Below are 15,165 nucleotides of genomic sequence, written 5' to 3' on the forward strand. Positions count from 1 at the left end.
ATATGTTAACACTTTCAACTATTTAGGATTATTTATTGCATCAAAAGTAATTTCAAAGTAACATTAAATGTACGTATAAACTGCTTAATTTGTGTGTGTAAACACCAAAGATGCAAAAAGCTTATTTAGACCAGAATAGGCCTACTAAATGCAACGGTCAATGTATGTAAACTTATGACCTAAAATGTCTTAAATGACTAAATTTAAGTCTTTTTAAGTTTTTAAATAATTTAAGTTTAACATAAATGATTTAAACTTTAAACTTCAAATTAACAGAGTATGGCAAATAAATTGTTTATTAAATGGAGGTCAGGTGTCTATGTTAATTATAATTATTAAATATTATGACACTATAATTCAGTGGTGTATTGGAGAGTACGCACCTTTTAATTAATTAATTTCAAATAAGTGGTTTATCCTAAATAAAACGCAATGGGATCGGTGGATGTGCAATAAATAGTTTGAAAACCCCTGGTTCAGACTAGACGAGCTAGCTGTCTGTGCGCTGCACTAATAACTTGGCATTTGCTCTTTTCGGTGCTGCCAGATGCATTTATAGTCCATAAAAAATAAAAAAGGTAATTCGGTAAAGCGCGCGATGCGCGCAGAAATAAGCGCACTATATGCATATGTCAAATTAAGTTATCTTTTTCTTTAATCAAGACTTTTCCATTCGAGGAATTTTATTAATAGCTTAGTCCTTATAAACGATCAGTTTATAAAATACACAATTTACGGATCAAGCCTAATGAAGAATAAGAAGAATATGCAACGCATTATGATCCTTGAATGATCAGAGCGCATTTATATAAACTATATATTTTATATAATCCATAAATATTAAAAAACATTATACATTTAAAGTAATGGAACATTATATGTTATAAAATCTAAACTATTATTTAGGCTACAGGCTAAATAAAGGCGCCTTTTCGGGGCTGTTCAGTGCGTGCGTCAAAGAAAAGACATGACACAATCTCTATAAAACTTGTTTATTTACAATATCTAAAGGGATATAAAACATCTAACATGCATCTCCATTCTCAGCGAGTTTCTGTGTTCTGCATCCTTCACAGACCGAGGTCTCATTCCGAGGTAATCTGTAAATATTCTCATTTGGTTCTGGCACATTCTTGATTAAAGGTGAAACTGACCGGCGCAAAGGATGATTTGTCAGGGTGACTACAGTTATAATACAGGTTATGGAACTATGAATATTTCACTTTAATTTCATATTATTATTTTATTAAACAAACAAACCAGTTTTTGTTTTGGCTCTGCATGCAGCGTATTGGATCTTTGAAGCATTGCACTTCAAATGTTATTCCTTTTTTTTTTTATTGTATTTTTAATATTTTTAATTATACAACACAAAATTGGTTCTAAACAGATACATTTTCCTATAGGCTATGATGAAGTGTATATTTTTGTTCACACAGGTCCTATACAAAACTGTGTGGATGGATGATTTGTTTCTCCGTGAAAATCACTCATTTAATAAGCAAAACAGGCCAAAATGTTGTTTAGCTTGCGTCAAACTGGATAAACAATTTACAAACATATTGAATACAAAGGCTGGTTATTTTATGCAATGAGGGACAATAGGCCTATTACAAATTAAAGAAAATTATTTGCATATTAAAACGAAAATATATAATACAACAACAGATCCTACCTCGTAAGAAATGACTTTAGATAATGTAAATAAGCATCAAGTTTTTTTTTGAGATTGTGTGTCTAATTCAGTAGTGTAGTGCGTTCGCGTGGGTTTCCTCCGTGTGCTCCGGTTTTACCCACAGTCCAAAGACATGCGGTACAGGTGAATTGGGTAGGCTAAATTGTCCGTTCTGTATAAGTGTTTGTGTATGTGTGGATGTTTCCCAGAGATGGGTTGTGGCTGGAAGGGCATCCGCTGCGTAAAAACTTGCTAAATAAGTTGGCGGTTCATTCCGCTGTGGCGACCCCAGATTAATAAAGGGACTAAGCCGACAAGAAAATGAATGAATAATGTGCAATACTAATTTAAAATACGTATCACTAACCTTATATGTGAAATAGCAGGGCCCGCTGTAGCACTTTCTTAAGAAGAGCAAATGTCAAATTATTAGCGCAACGCACATGTAGCGAGCTCATCTTTTTGTCGGAACTACTAGACACAATTTTTTTATCAACTATAATGTGTTTAATTAGTTAATTTGAAATTTATTTCATTATTCCAGCAATAATTGTTGAGTGAAAGAATGCGCTAGAAATATGCATTGCGGCTCCCTTTATTGTACAGGCTTATTGCACTTAAACTTTTTTAGGTTCAGCTCTCGAATTAGTAAGGTTATGAGTAAATGTTATTTAAAATATTTAAAGCCTGCCATCTAGCCTACAATAACAGCAAATTTAATAATAAAAACTACTTTGGCGTTGCAATAAAATAGTATTAATTATCAAATAAATAATTACAATATATAATTAAAATAGGAAGAAATAAATGAAAACAAATGGTACCCTTTGTTTTTATAGCAGGGCCCAAAGTGTTCTTATTCTGGTTCTGGTTCTAACAACTATTAAAAAGAAAAAAAAAACACACCAAACAATAAAAACACTAGTAACTGATAATAATAATAATAATAATAATTATTATTATTATTATTATTACTATTATTATTATAAAGCCCTTGCTCTGAAACAATCATGCAAACCAGGTGCTGCTCGGAAATGGCTTTCTTTGCTCAGCATCAGGTGCACAGCAGCAAGAAGCTTGGCAGTGAACTATGACCTTATTTTAATGACAAATGTCTAAGAATACTGCTGATTTACGTTTTAATTTAATTTATACATACGCAATGAATGTAAGCCTGCTAACTGTGTGTGGTTCAAATGATAGAATATGTAAACTTTGTTTATATATATAATTAAATAATAATAATTAAAAGCCTGCGTGTAAGGCTTTTATTTTGAGGACGACGTCACGAGCGCAGATTTGGTTAACCAGTTAGAGGAAAGTGGGCGTTTCAGCACCGCCTACATGTGTAAAATGAATTTTAAAGTCGTTTATCCGTTTTCCTACCCTAAACCAAAGAACGAAAATCCAGCCAAAATCTCGTTTTTTCGTTTTCTCGTGAGCAAAAGGAAAAACGGAAAAACGGCCATTTTCTCCATTTCCTTTATTCCGTTTGAAAATGGAAAACAAATGAACAAAACGTACACGGACCGTGGTCAATCATTAAAAAAGGACTTTTAAAAGTATGAATGTTGAACAATTTTCTTGCTGCATTTGTTTTTTGTTTTTGTTTTTTGTTTTATTTGTTTTAAACTGTAATACATTTTTATTTTTTAAATGAAAAAATAACATACTCTGTATCATTCATATGTAATTAAATGTGACCAAAAATCATATTAAACCATGTCTTATGTTAAGTGGTGTATGTTTTTTAGTAGCCAATAATATATACAGTTTATTTATTTTTTAAACCAAAAAATGATTACGATGTTAAGTAAAGATCATGTTCCATGAACACATTTTTTACATTTACTATCCTACATATATAAAAATTTTATATTTTATTAATTATATATATTGTTCAAACCAAGACAACTTTGCAAACATTTACCGCCCAGATTTACAAATAGTTGCACCAAAGCCAAATTTATTGGTTGTTGCTAGATCAGATATGGTTGCATCCGAAAGTTAACAAGAACTATTTATATTATTTATTACATTTCCCATTTATTGTATTTTATTAACATCTACCCCAAACCCCAACCCTAAACCCAACTATCACAGTAATGTAAAAACAGTAGCTGTACCGAGTATTATTTATGCTATGTATTAAATGACCCAATATTTTTAAATGTCTACCCCCAACCCTAAACCCAACCATCACAGTACTGTAAAAATATTAATTATTGTTATACTGTGTCATAAAAAAACGCTGCTATACTGATGTGCATATTACATTTCCAGTTGACAGCGTATCTGATCTAGACTTTAACAAATTTATTCAGTTTTCAGATGAGCTCACAAAGGGTCACAAATGTTTTAATTGAATGTAATTTTTTTTAACAAAACTCTTTTTTTCATGAATGTATACTGTATTGACTTTTGCACCATTTAAAATGTCCTTGATAAATAAAAGGCAACACATTTTAATTTTGAAAGTCACTGTCTCACAGTTTCCACAAAAGTATTAAGAAGGCCAAAAGACTTAAATACTGATAATAAAAATATTAAAATAACAAAAATAAATGTTTTTTTCTACCATATTAGAATGGTTTCTGAAGCGTGACACTCAGGAACTAATTACATTTTATACTACATTCCATAAGACAACATTTATTTTAAATTGTAATAATATTTCACAATTTCTCAGTCTTTACTGTATTTTGATAAATAAATAAAGTAAATAAATGCAGCAATTGTGAGCAAAATAGGCTGTTTTGGAAAACATCCCTAACATTTGACTTAGTTTATATTCCTATTTTCTTTTCCTTTCCACCGTTTCAGCTGAGAGTTTAGGAGCATTAGTTCATCATGAATATGCTACTTTTCATCACGAGCTTGGACTAAAGCTATTAAAAAACACTTAACGCAATCTTGCAGTGTCAATCGGTGATTAAAATGCATGAAATAGGTCGTGTTCACGGAACCCCTTAAATAGGATGTGCAGAAACGGCCATTGACAAGACACATGAATACATTCATCAATTTTAATGAAAACTAATTCAATAATAGCAGCCGGTGACATATCTGATCAAATCTGCAGATTATCTCATGCATTAAAATTAACACAGATAAATGTCATCCTTGCATATGCTTTTTTCACACTTCTAACTTTAATTCCACATAATCTACCAAGTTTGTGGAGATACCAGTCAAAGTAAATGCATTTTATGTTTTAAAATGTAATTATACAGTAAAACTGAATTTTTCAGCAGTCATTAGGCCACTCTCTGTGGTCACATTATACTATAATAATCTCTTACACTCATCAAGAGATTTTGTGAGTTCTGCGCTCACAAAGACAGTAAACAGACCACTTTTAACAAGTAGTATTGCAATGTAAAATAAATATTTTTAATAGTAATGCATTAAAAGTGAATTCATTCCTGTGTGTTACGGTCTTCAGAGTTAAGTCCTCCTTCAGAAATAGGTAAAAATTCACAAAAATTCAATGTACTCAATGTATTTACTAACATGGAATAAATATATAAACGACACATTTATTACAGTATTTGTTAATCTTTGTTAATGTTAGTTAACAAAAACAGTCTTTCATTGATAATGTTGACAAGCACAACTTTGGATTTTAGTAATGCATTAATAAATGTTGAAGTTTGATTAATAAATGCTGTACAAACATTGTTCATTTTTAGCTAATGTTAGTAAATACGTTGAGGAATATATTAGGTGGCCTTAACTAACATGTACTTACGCTGAAATGAATAATTTGTTACAACGTACTTATTGTGTAAATACATGTAAATACATACAAATATTGTGTTTTACATTGTACTCATGATTGATTATATACCTGCATGTTATTACATATGTAAATACATTGTAATTACCACCCCTTATACTGTAACCCACCCTCTAAACCTACCCATATCCCCAAGCCTGACCCTAACATACCCGTATATCATATCAAGAGCACGAGAAGTGTTCTACAATACATTATGAACACAGTAAGTACATTGTATTTTTTATGTACCTAATATAAAAGTGGGACACATTATATTGTAAATATAACTAATGAAACGTTACTGTAAAGTGTGGACCGGATATGCATCTAAAATGCTTTAGCTATTCAGAAATGTGTTTGATATGCTGTAGATAAAAATAATCAATAGCAATGTTAGAACTTCAGAGTTAAGAAAGCAATATTTTATGAAATAACAATGTTTTTTCAATGGTTATTTTGACGTTTTTGCAATTTTCTGAAAAACAAATCTAAAAAAACCCTTAATGACAATATTTTTTTTATAATTTAGAAAGAAAAATAACTATTAGACATTCATAAATAGAAAATATATTAACAATGTACTCAAACCAATACCTAAAAAATCCAACAAATCCATCAAAACTTAAAATTTGCAAGTGGTCTCTTTTTTCTCCCGATATAGCTGTATACAGAGTGAACAACTAAAGGATGTCATGAGTAATAATAATCAAAATGTAAAATCACACTTTAACAAAGTTATTTACTCAAAAACCACCAAACACTGAAGTCTCTAATATTTTTCACAAGCAAAATGAGATCAAACAATCAAAATGTGAATCACAGAAACCACAATTCACCATTTCACGCTGCTCAGATTCTTTTTTCAATCCTCAAATACCTTTCATTGATATGTTACATGTTTTTTATACTTAAAAGTACATGGAATCTTACCTGATCTCAGCAGCGGTGCACGGATGGAGAGGTGAAAAGAGAATCAAAAGGACTCATCAATACAGGAAATCACTGAGGACCACAGCTCTATGGGACACACGACAAAACTCAACATGTTACTGAATTAATCTGTTACCCTTTCCCAGTTAATCACAGCACACACACACACATGCCCACAAAGTGTGAGTCAATGGTATGGACTGGTGACAGGATCAATAACTGGAACTCAGGCAAATGGACCATTGAGAGCTGTGTTAACGAACATTACCGACTCACACTGCACTCGCTATATTTAACCAATCACTTTACTCCGTAACATAGGGTTTCCCTTTACTAAACCATGTACAAAAACATTTGGAATTGGTCATGTTGGACATACCAAAGGAATGCTTAGTACAGTACTGTATATTTAAAAATGTTCCACACATTCAATTGTTTTACAACATGGAGAAATTAAGTTAAACTTGTAAAAACTTGTAGGTTTAGTAAATTGAACATAAAAACAATTAAGCTATCCCAAAACAACCTCAAGAATTGTGTTATTTTATCTTATTTTAAACAAGTAGATTGAACGAACAGCAAACTTTATTTTTGAGTGTTTTTAAAATCTAAAAATCTCAGAACTGGCAATGATTTTCCTCTCAACTGGGATACCCATTTCTGTGGCCTTAAGCCATTTTTTTTCATGAGCACAAATGACAGGATAATGTCAGGATATGTGCTTTGACATTTATTGACTAGTAAGAAAAATCCAATTCATAGCAGATGCTGAACTGAGTGCACAAACTCAACGCTCCATGTCCATCAAAGCGCACACACACACACACATGCGCCCTGACAAAATCGATGGCTAATAGAGACTCAAGATAACCTGTGTGCAGCAACTCGTTGACTGGTGACCTCCTCATGTGATAGGATTCAAGCTTTCAAGATACCCGTTGACCTAGAAATTCATTTTCAAGTTATTTTTATAGCGTTTGAACAGCAAAAAAAGACTGTGATTATGAGCTGTTTGAAACCTTTAATGTTAAAATGCCGCTATTTTACCCCTTTTTCAAGATTTAATATAGGTTTTTTGTGTCTCCAGAATGTAAAGTTTCAGCTCAAAATACCCACCAGATTATTTATTATACCTTTTTAAATCTGTGAAATTTGAGCTGTTTGTGTTGCTTGTGCCTTTAATGCAAATTAGCCTTTTCTCCTCGCTGTCATTGCCGTAGCCTTCACGTAGATAAACAGCACAGTAACAGACAAGAATGAAGCAGATCTCCTTTACTTCAGTAAGAACTTTCCCAACTGATATTTGATGTATTTCTTGTGGAGTTAATGCAAGCCCTTCTGCAAGGATGAGTCACACACAATGTTGTTGTAAAGTTACACACACTATTTACATTTGCACAACAGTTAATGCATTTCTCAATACAATTAGTCATTTGTGCACATCCTAGTTCATTCTCATTCATTCTCAGTCTCATTCCTTCTAACAAATTGCAAATACTTTTGGACATGCATCAATTGCTTTCATAAAACTCTCTGCTGTTTTATAACATTATCATTTGGTTATGTCACGTCAGTCAAAATTAACTAACCTTGTGAATGCTGAATAGTCATTCCATAAAAAACTAATAGTCCTCAGTTCATTACTTGAGTCATTACATTAAAAAATGTTTAACTAGCTGTCAAAATCTGTCAAGCTAATTTTATTTTATTTTTTTAAATTCCTTAAAATGTAGATTTACAGACCTGTGTATGTTGTAGGTTCAGTTCCAATATGTACTGCAATATTGTTTATAGTTGTGCACAGCTCTACCCAAAGGGAGTTTATGATTGTTGTAAACAAGGGTGTATTTATTCTCTTGCACAATGTTGTCAACAAATTAGAATCGCAAAAAGCAAATGCAGTAAAAATGTCAAACAAAAATGTACAGTGTCTTGTACTCAGATACCTCACTAAATGCAGTGAGGTCTAGGTTTACTGTAGTTTTCAAACGGCTTATGGTTTAAAATGTTTTTGACAAACAGTTTAAGCTTGTAAAACTCATTCTTGAGGTGCTGCAGATCACAGAGAGCTGAACAGATCTTTTAATCCTCGTTCTTTTGTGCACGTCCTGTCTTGTGGATATGATTATACACATTACTATGGAGTCATGTTAATACATGGCTGTCAATCAATTCAATGGGCGGGTAAACTGCACTCCTATGTTACGCTGTGGTGGGCCTCAAGATCGGAGGGATTTGGATCCTATTTTAACGTCAGGATATTTAAAAAAAAAAAAAAAAGAGACTTATTGTGTTTCTATCACTCCAGTATGACTGTGGACACACTATACCTACAAACAGTTCTGTCCAAACAGCTTACAAAAGTTGATTTTCATCATAGATGCCCTTTAAAAGATGCATATTTTGCTACAATGATCCAATTAATAATGTTTTATGAAAACAACAGAGCATTATTGCAGTATTGTACAGTAAGACAAAACACAACTACATGAAAACCTTGGTTCTTTTGAAGCTATTATACTTGTTTTAAGTTCTGCATTAACACATTTACAGTACAAAGCACACTTGATATTGGCTGACATAAACATAACATTGACAAAAACATAACAAAAAAAATCTATATACATTTTTTTCAATTAAGCATATTTGAAGGTCACTGTAAATGAAATTCAGTGATGACAGTGTGACTCTTTAATCATCCACACGAGGTCCTTATTGACAATCCATCATGCACATATTTCAGCAGAAACTCCCCCGTCATTCAACTGACAGATCTCAATCATATGTGCGAACGGATCATTTCTGGTAGAAATGACATGCCGGTGAAGATGAAGAGGCATTTCCTTCGCTTAGCAAACTGGAACCTTGTGACAGAATCCCCTCCGCTTCATGCATTGCATTTGTGTGAGTAATCAGGGGCACTCAATGATATTCATTGGCAAGATTGGATTCTTACTGGCATCCGGAGCGTAGCAGTCCCAGTCTGATTCATTCGGTGATAACACCATATGGGCTTTTTGTCAGGAGATGATGAGAGGCGACTCACCGAGTATTACCTTAGAGATAATGGCGAGGAAGGCAAGGCAAGGCACAGTGCATAGCTATTACACTTCTAGCAAACCTCTGCAAAACAAAGCCTGAAATGTGAGACGGAAGCTACAAATATTAAAAATTAGCTTTTCTTCCGCTACAAGTTCTGAAAAAAATATATTGATATACATAGTTTGACCTTAAAGGGTCACGAAACACAAAAACACATTTTTTGAGCTGTTGACAGTCGCATATGTGTCCCACACTGCTAAAAACACTATTAGGACACCTATATTTCACTAAAAAGTGAAAATTGGTTGTTTTTACGATATTTCGAGCTAATTCTTACTTCCGGTTTGAAACAAATTTTTGAAGCTGCCTCACGGACTTGAGATCTTAGCATTTATTCCAGCATGTAGACTGGACATCTGTACCTGGGAGTACCGTATTACGTCTCTGTTTATACGTAACATGTTTTACTCGAGAGCTTTTCTCATCTGGAAATGGTGAGATCTGAATTTACTGCTCGTCTCCTTTTAAAAAAGACGCAGCTCCAGTATGTGTTGATTGTCCTGTCAACAGATTTGCTAAGTGTGTGCGATCAGCGCCCTTTCTTTGTTCATTCAGATAGCAAAGTTATAGTTTGTATGGTCAGCAGTACTCTTTCAGTGTTTAAAGACAGACCTTAGTCAAAATTATTTCTAAGTTACTTAGTTTACGTTAAATCCTTCCCCTTTTCCCTCCCCCGATACTCCCACCAAAACAGAGGTGTGAAAACACCCTGCTGAAACGAGGGGTTTCATGGCCCTTTAAAGAGATGGGTTGTCTATAAAACCGTACACTTGCTTGGATGGTGTGAAGACAAGAGCAGAAGAAAACTGGCTTGTCTATGGAGAATTGGAGAGCACAGCTGCTAGAAAACCAGCACTGTAATTTTGAACCCATTTTCTGTCATTTAAAGTTCATATTGTGCCATCATTATTTTATTAAGCACACACACATGCTATTTTTTGCCAGTTTTTTTTTTTTTTTTTTACACTGCCTTTGTGCTCTAGCACATATTAAAGGTGTCCCCTGGTTTCAGTCATTATAGACAATACAATAGATGATACTGTGTTAAATAAAACAAAACTTGGTTTCTATAGAAATGTGCTTTTCAGAGTCAAACTTGTTGCATTACAGGATGTGTCCATAATGAAGACAAAAGCTGTTGATTCATGAGGGCTGAGCCTGACCTAGGTCATGTCACAATTACTCTCTTGAAAAGGTTTTATGTGCCTATTAGAATGAGGGATTATCCACTTTCAGAAATAAAGGTACAGAAGCTGTTACTGGGGCAGTTCCTTTATTGAAAGCTCTTTTGTAGTTTTAGGTACTAACAGAGCATGTACCTTTAAGATACCAAAATAGACCCGTTGGTATAAATATGTACCTTTCAAAAGGTACTGCCCCAGCAACAGCTGTTGTATTTCTATTTCAAATTTCTTTTATTAGTTTTTTTATGTGGAGAATAAATTACAACATTCATTTTACAATTATCCTTCAATGTTGTGATTAAAGCTATCCCAAATAAACACTTCCCTCCCTCAACAGTCTATAACTTCCTATTGAAAAAACTAAACAAACATAATTAAGTTTAAAAATGATAATAAAGATAAATTTAAAAAAAAGAAAAAAAAGAAAATTATTAATAAATATGCATTCATATATTATTGCTCAGCTTAAGAATTAAGAGAGTTAGCCAGCAGATAATCTAAAAATGGGCGGCACAACTTTTTAAAGGTCTTTAAAGAACCAGTAAGCAATTGGCAATTTTTTTCCAATTTAATGGAAGTAAACACTTCTTTTATCCATGCATCAAAAGAGGGTGGAGAGACAGATTTCCACTTTTAAGATGAGACGCCTTGCTGGTAAAGTAGTAAAATCTTAAGACTTTTGGACCATTACTGAGAGGTTACCATCTACTGCCAACATAAAAATGGCCAGCAGTGGATTTGTATCCAGATCTACGAGTTACTGGCTGTTTCTCAATTCCAAGAACGCAGAGAACAGACTAGGCGAATTTGTGAAGACCGGTTTTGTCAGGTTACCTGGGCAAAAACGAACTCAGGAGACCACAAGAACACAGAATGCGTCCTCTGAGAAATGCATGATGCATGAGCTCTTCCTGATGGTCACATGACCTTCAAGCACTTTTAACAGGAAATTATTTAACTATTACAGTACATATGCAACGATTTATCATTTTCCCCATTTTATGAACAAAAATCTTACAACTGTATTCTGCACAATACAAATAATTCAGATTTTAATACAAATTTCAGCAAATAAACACCCTTAATGTGTTTATGCCTTTAAGATGTTCATGTTAATGTTTACATTTAGTCATTTAGCAGACGCTTTTATCCAAAGCGACTTACAAATGAGGACAAGGAAGCAATTTACACAACTAAGAGCAACAATGAATAAGTACTAAAGGCAAGTTTCAGGTCTGTAAAGTCTAAGAAGGGAAGTGTTAGTATTTTTTTTTTTTTTTGTACAGTTAGTGTGATATTCAAATAGGCAATTGCAGATTAGGAAGTGAAGTGGAGACTAAATAGTTGAGTTTTTAGTCGTTTCTTGAAAATAGCGAGTGACTCTGCTGTTCTGATGCAGTTAGGGAGTTCATTCCACCAACTGGGCAGATTGAGCGTGAGCGTTCGCGAAAGTGATTTTTTTCCTCTTTGGGATGGAACCACGAGGCGACGTTCATTCACAGAACGCAAGTTTCTGGAGGGCACATAGATCTGCAGAAGTGAGTGCAGATAAGAAGGTGCTAGGCCAGAAGTCACTTTGTAGGTAGTTTTGAATTTGATGCGAGCAGCAACTGGCAGCCAGTGCAAACGGACTAGCAGCGGAGTGACATGTGCTCGTTTAGGTTCATTGAAGACAACTCGTGCTGCTGCATTCTGGAGCAGTTGAAGAGGCTTGATAGAGTTAGCTGGAAGCCCAGCTAGTAGAGAGTTGCAGTAATCCAGTTTGGAGAGAACAAGAGCTTGAACAAGGAGTTGAGCTGCATGTTCAGATAAGAAGGGTCGGATCATTCTGATGTTATAGAGTGCAAATCTGCACGATCGAGCAGTTCTAGAAATGTGGTCAGAGAAGTTTAGTTGGTCATCAATCGTTACTCCAAGGCTTTTCACCATTTTGGATGCAGTAATGGTTGCCCCATCCATCTGGATTGAAAAGTTATGGTGTAGAGTCGGGTTGGCAGAAACTACAAGCATTTCCGTTTTTGCGAGGTTCAGCTGAAGATGATGATCTTTCATCCAGTGTGAAATATTCAACAGGCAGGCTGAGATACGAGCTGGAACCGAGGGATCATCAGGATGAAAAGAGAGGTATAGCTGGGTATCATCAGCATAGCAGTGGTAGGAGAATCCATGTCTCTGGATGACTGGTCCTAGAGATGATGTGTAGATGGAGAAGAGAAGTGGCCCAAGAACAGAGCCTTGAGGTACCCCAGTGTTTAGATGCTGTAGGTTGGACACCTCTCCCCTCCAAGACACCCTGAATGACCTGTCAGAGAGGTAAGATCTGAACCATTGTATAACAGTGCCCGCAACGCCCAGTGACTCAAGCGTAGATAGCAGGATCTGGTGGTTGACAGTGTCAAAAGCAGCTGACAAGTCCAGCAAAATGAGGACTGATGATTTAGAGTCTGCTTTAGCCAGTCTGAGATCCTCCACGACCGAGAGCAGGGCAGTCTCAGTTGAGTGGCCTTTCTTAAAGCCGGATTGCTTGTTGTCCATGAGATTGTTTTGAGTAAGAAAGTCCAGGACTTGATTGAACACTACTTTCTCCAGAATCTTGGCCATGAATGGAAGCAGGGATACTGGTCTGTAGTTTTCAAGTAGCGTATGGTCCAGGTTGGGTTTCTTTAGCAGTGGGGTTACCCTAGCCTGCTTAAATGTAGTGGGGAATAAACCAGAGTCAAGAGATGTGTTAATTATGTGAGTCAGTGTTGGTATGACTGCAGGAGAGATGGCTTGCAAGAGATGAGAGGGAATGGGATCGAGTGGACAGGTGGTTGCATGGCTAGATAGCACAAGTTTGGACACCTCAGACTCAGAGAGCTGAGAAAAAGAGGTGAGTGTGTGTGGTGTTGGTGTTGTATCTTGCGTGTTTGTTGTAGGTGCAGCAAATTGAGCACTGATTTTTGCAGTTTTGGTGCAGAAGAATGTAGCAAAGTCATCAGTAGTAAGTGTGGAGGATGCGGGTGGAGGAGGAGGATAGAGGAGGGAGGAAAATGTTTTAAAAAGTAGGCGAGGATTAGTGGCATTGTTGATTTTCAGACGGTAATACGTCTGCTTAGCAGAAGTAACCTCAGCTGAGAAAGAGGACAGAAGAGTTTGGTATGTTAAGAGCTGTGCAGGATTTTTAGTTTTCCGCCAAATTCTCTCCGCAGCCCGAAGTTTTGAGCGATGCTCACGGAGAGCATCCGAGAGCCAGGGTGCAGGAGGACTGGCACGGGCTGGCCTGGATGCGAGAGGACATAATCGGTCTAGACATGATGCTAGTGTGGAGCAGAGTGTATTAGTGGCACTGTTCGAATCAAGTGCAGTGAGTTTGCGAGATGGAGGAAGAGAGTCTGAAACAATGGTGGATAGTCTATTGGGTGAGAGAGATCGTAGGTTTCTGCGAAAGGTAACCAGTGTAGGAGTGTGTGGCGGCTCAGGAGTAATGTGGATGTTGAGAGACAGAAGGAAATGATCAGATATTTGTAGTGGAGTTACTATTGTTTGATCAGTGAAGCAGTGTCGTGTGTAAATAAGGTCTAGCTGATTACCTGATTTGTGGGTAGCAGAAGTAGGTGCTCTTTTTAGGTCAAAAGAGGCAAGCAAAGTCTGAAAGTCTGCAGCTTGCGGTTTGTCAACGTAAATGTTGAAGTCACCTAGCACCAATAAGGGAGTGGCAAAATTAGAAAAAGATGAGAGAAGAACATCCAGTTCATCTAGGAAGTGACCTAATTTACCTGGTGGGCGGTAGATGACAACCACATTTATGTAGAAGGGGTGGATAATGGTGACTGCATGGAATTCAAAGGAGCTGATTGTTGGCAGGGACGGTATCAGAGTAAATTTCCATTCTTTGGAAATTAGTAGTCCAGTCCCACCCCCTCTCCCTGTCTGACGAGGAGTGTGGGAAAAAGAGAAATTAGCAGAAAGAGTAGCATGTGTAGCAGTGTCCTCCGGCCTCAACCAGGTCTCAGTTAGAGCCATGAGATTATAGTCAGAATATGTAGCTATGGAGGTAATAAAATCAGCCTTGTTAACAGCTGATTGACAATTCCAGAGGCCCACGGAGAGAGAGAGTTGTGAAATAGTAGATACATGTATTGAACGAAGGTTGTGAGGATTACGCCTGCAGCGCACCTCCCGTGTTTTGCGAGTGTTAGTAACAACAGGAATTAGAAAACACATAATAAAAGTGCACTGACAACAAAAAATAAGTGTAAAGTAAAACAATACAGTAAAGTACTCAAGTGCTTTGTCGGTGTCTTTGCTCGGTGGAGTCGCGCAGGTAGAGTCGATGGTCTTTACCCTCGTCGGTCTTCACACGAGGCTGCCGCGACCGCTGCCGCGGTGAACTAGTTGTTTATATAACCCCAAAGCACTAGCTGATTGAATTCAGCTGGACACGCCTCGAGAGTCAAAACAAGGGCCGAAACTGAGGCGGACGACGCGAAACCGCGTCTGCGTTCGCTACA

The 15,165-nt window shown here is 35.9% G+C and overlaps 1 protein-coding gene across 3 annotated transcripts in view; it reads right to left on the reverse strand.

The window, feature by feature from the left end:
• The window catches only part of slc4a5a (solute carrier family 4 member 5a), a 72,375-nt gene extending 65,800 nt beyond the window's left edge, over nucleotides 1-6,575 (reverse strand). For 2 of the 3 annotated variants that reach the window (XM_021476481.3, XM_073952207.1), the window contains exon 1: nucleotides 6,387-6,553. The gene's annotated coding sequence lies outside the window, so the exon portion shown is untranslated. Of the gene's footprint in view, nucleotides 1-6,386 lie in introns of all 3 variants that reach the window. The other variant, XM_017356258.4, reaches the window with a different exon arrangement.
• Between the last annotated feature and the right edge of the window lie 8,590 nt (nucleotides 6,576-15,165).

Source organism: Danio rerio, chromosome 5, assembly GCF_049306965.1.
Source record: "Danio rerio strain Tuebingen ecotype United States chromosome 5, GRCz12tu, whole genome shotgun sequence".
In the NCBI taxonomy this organism is placed as follows: Eukaryota; Metazoa; Chordata; class Actinopteri; order Cypriniformes; family Danionidae; genus Danio; species Danio rerio.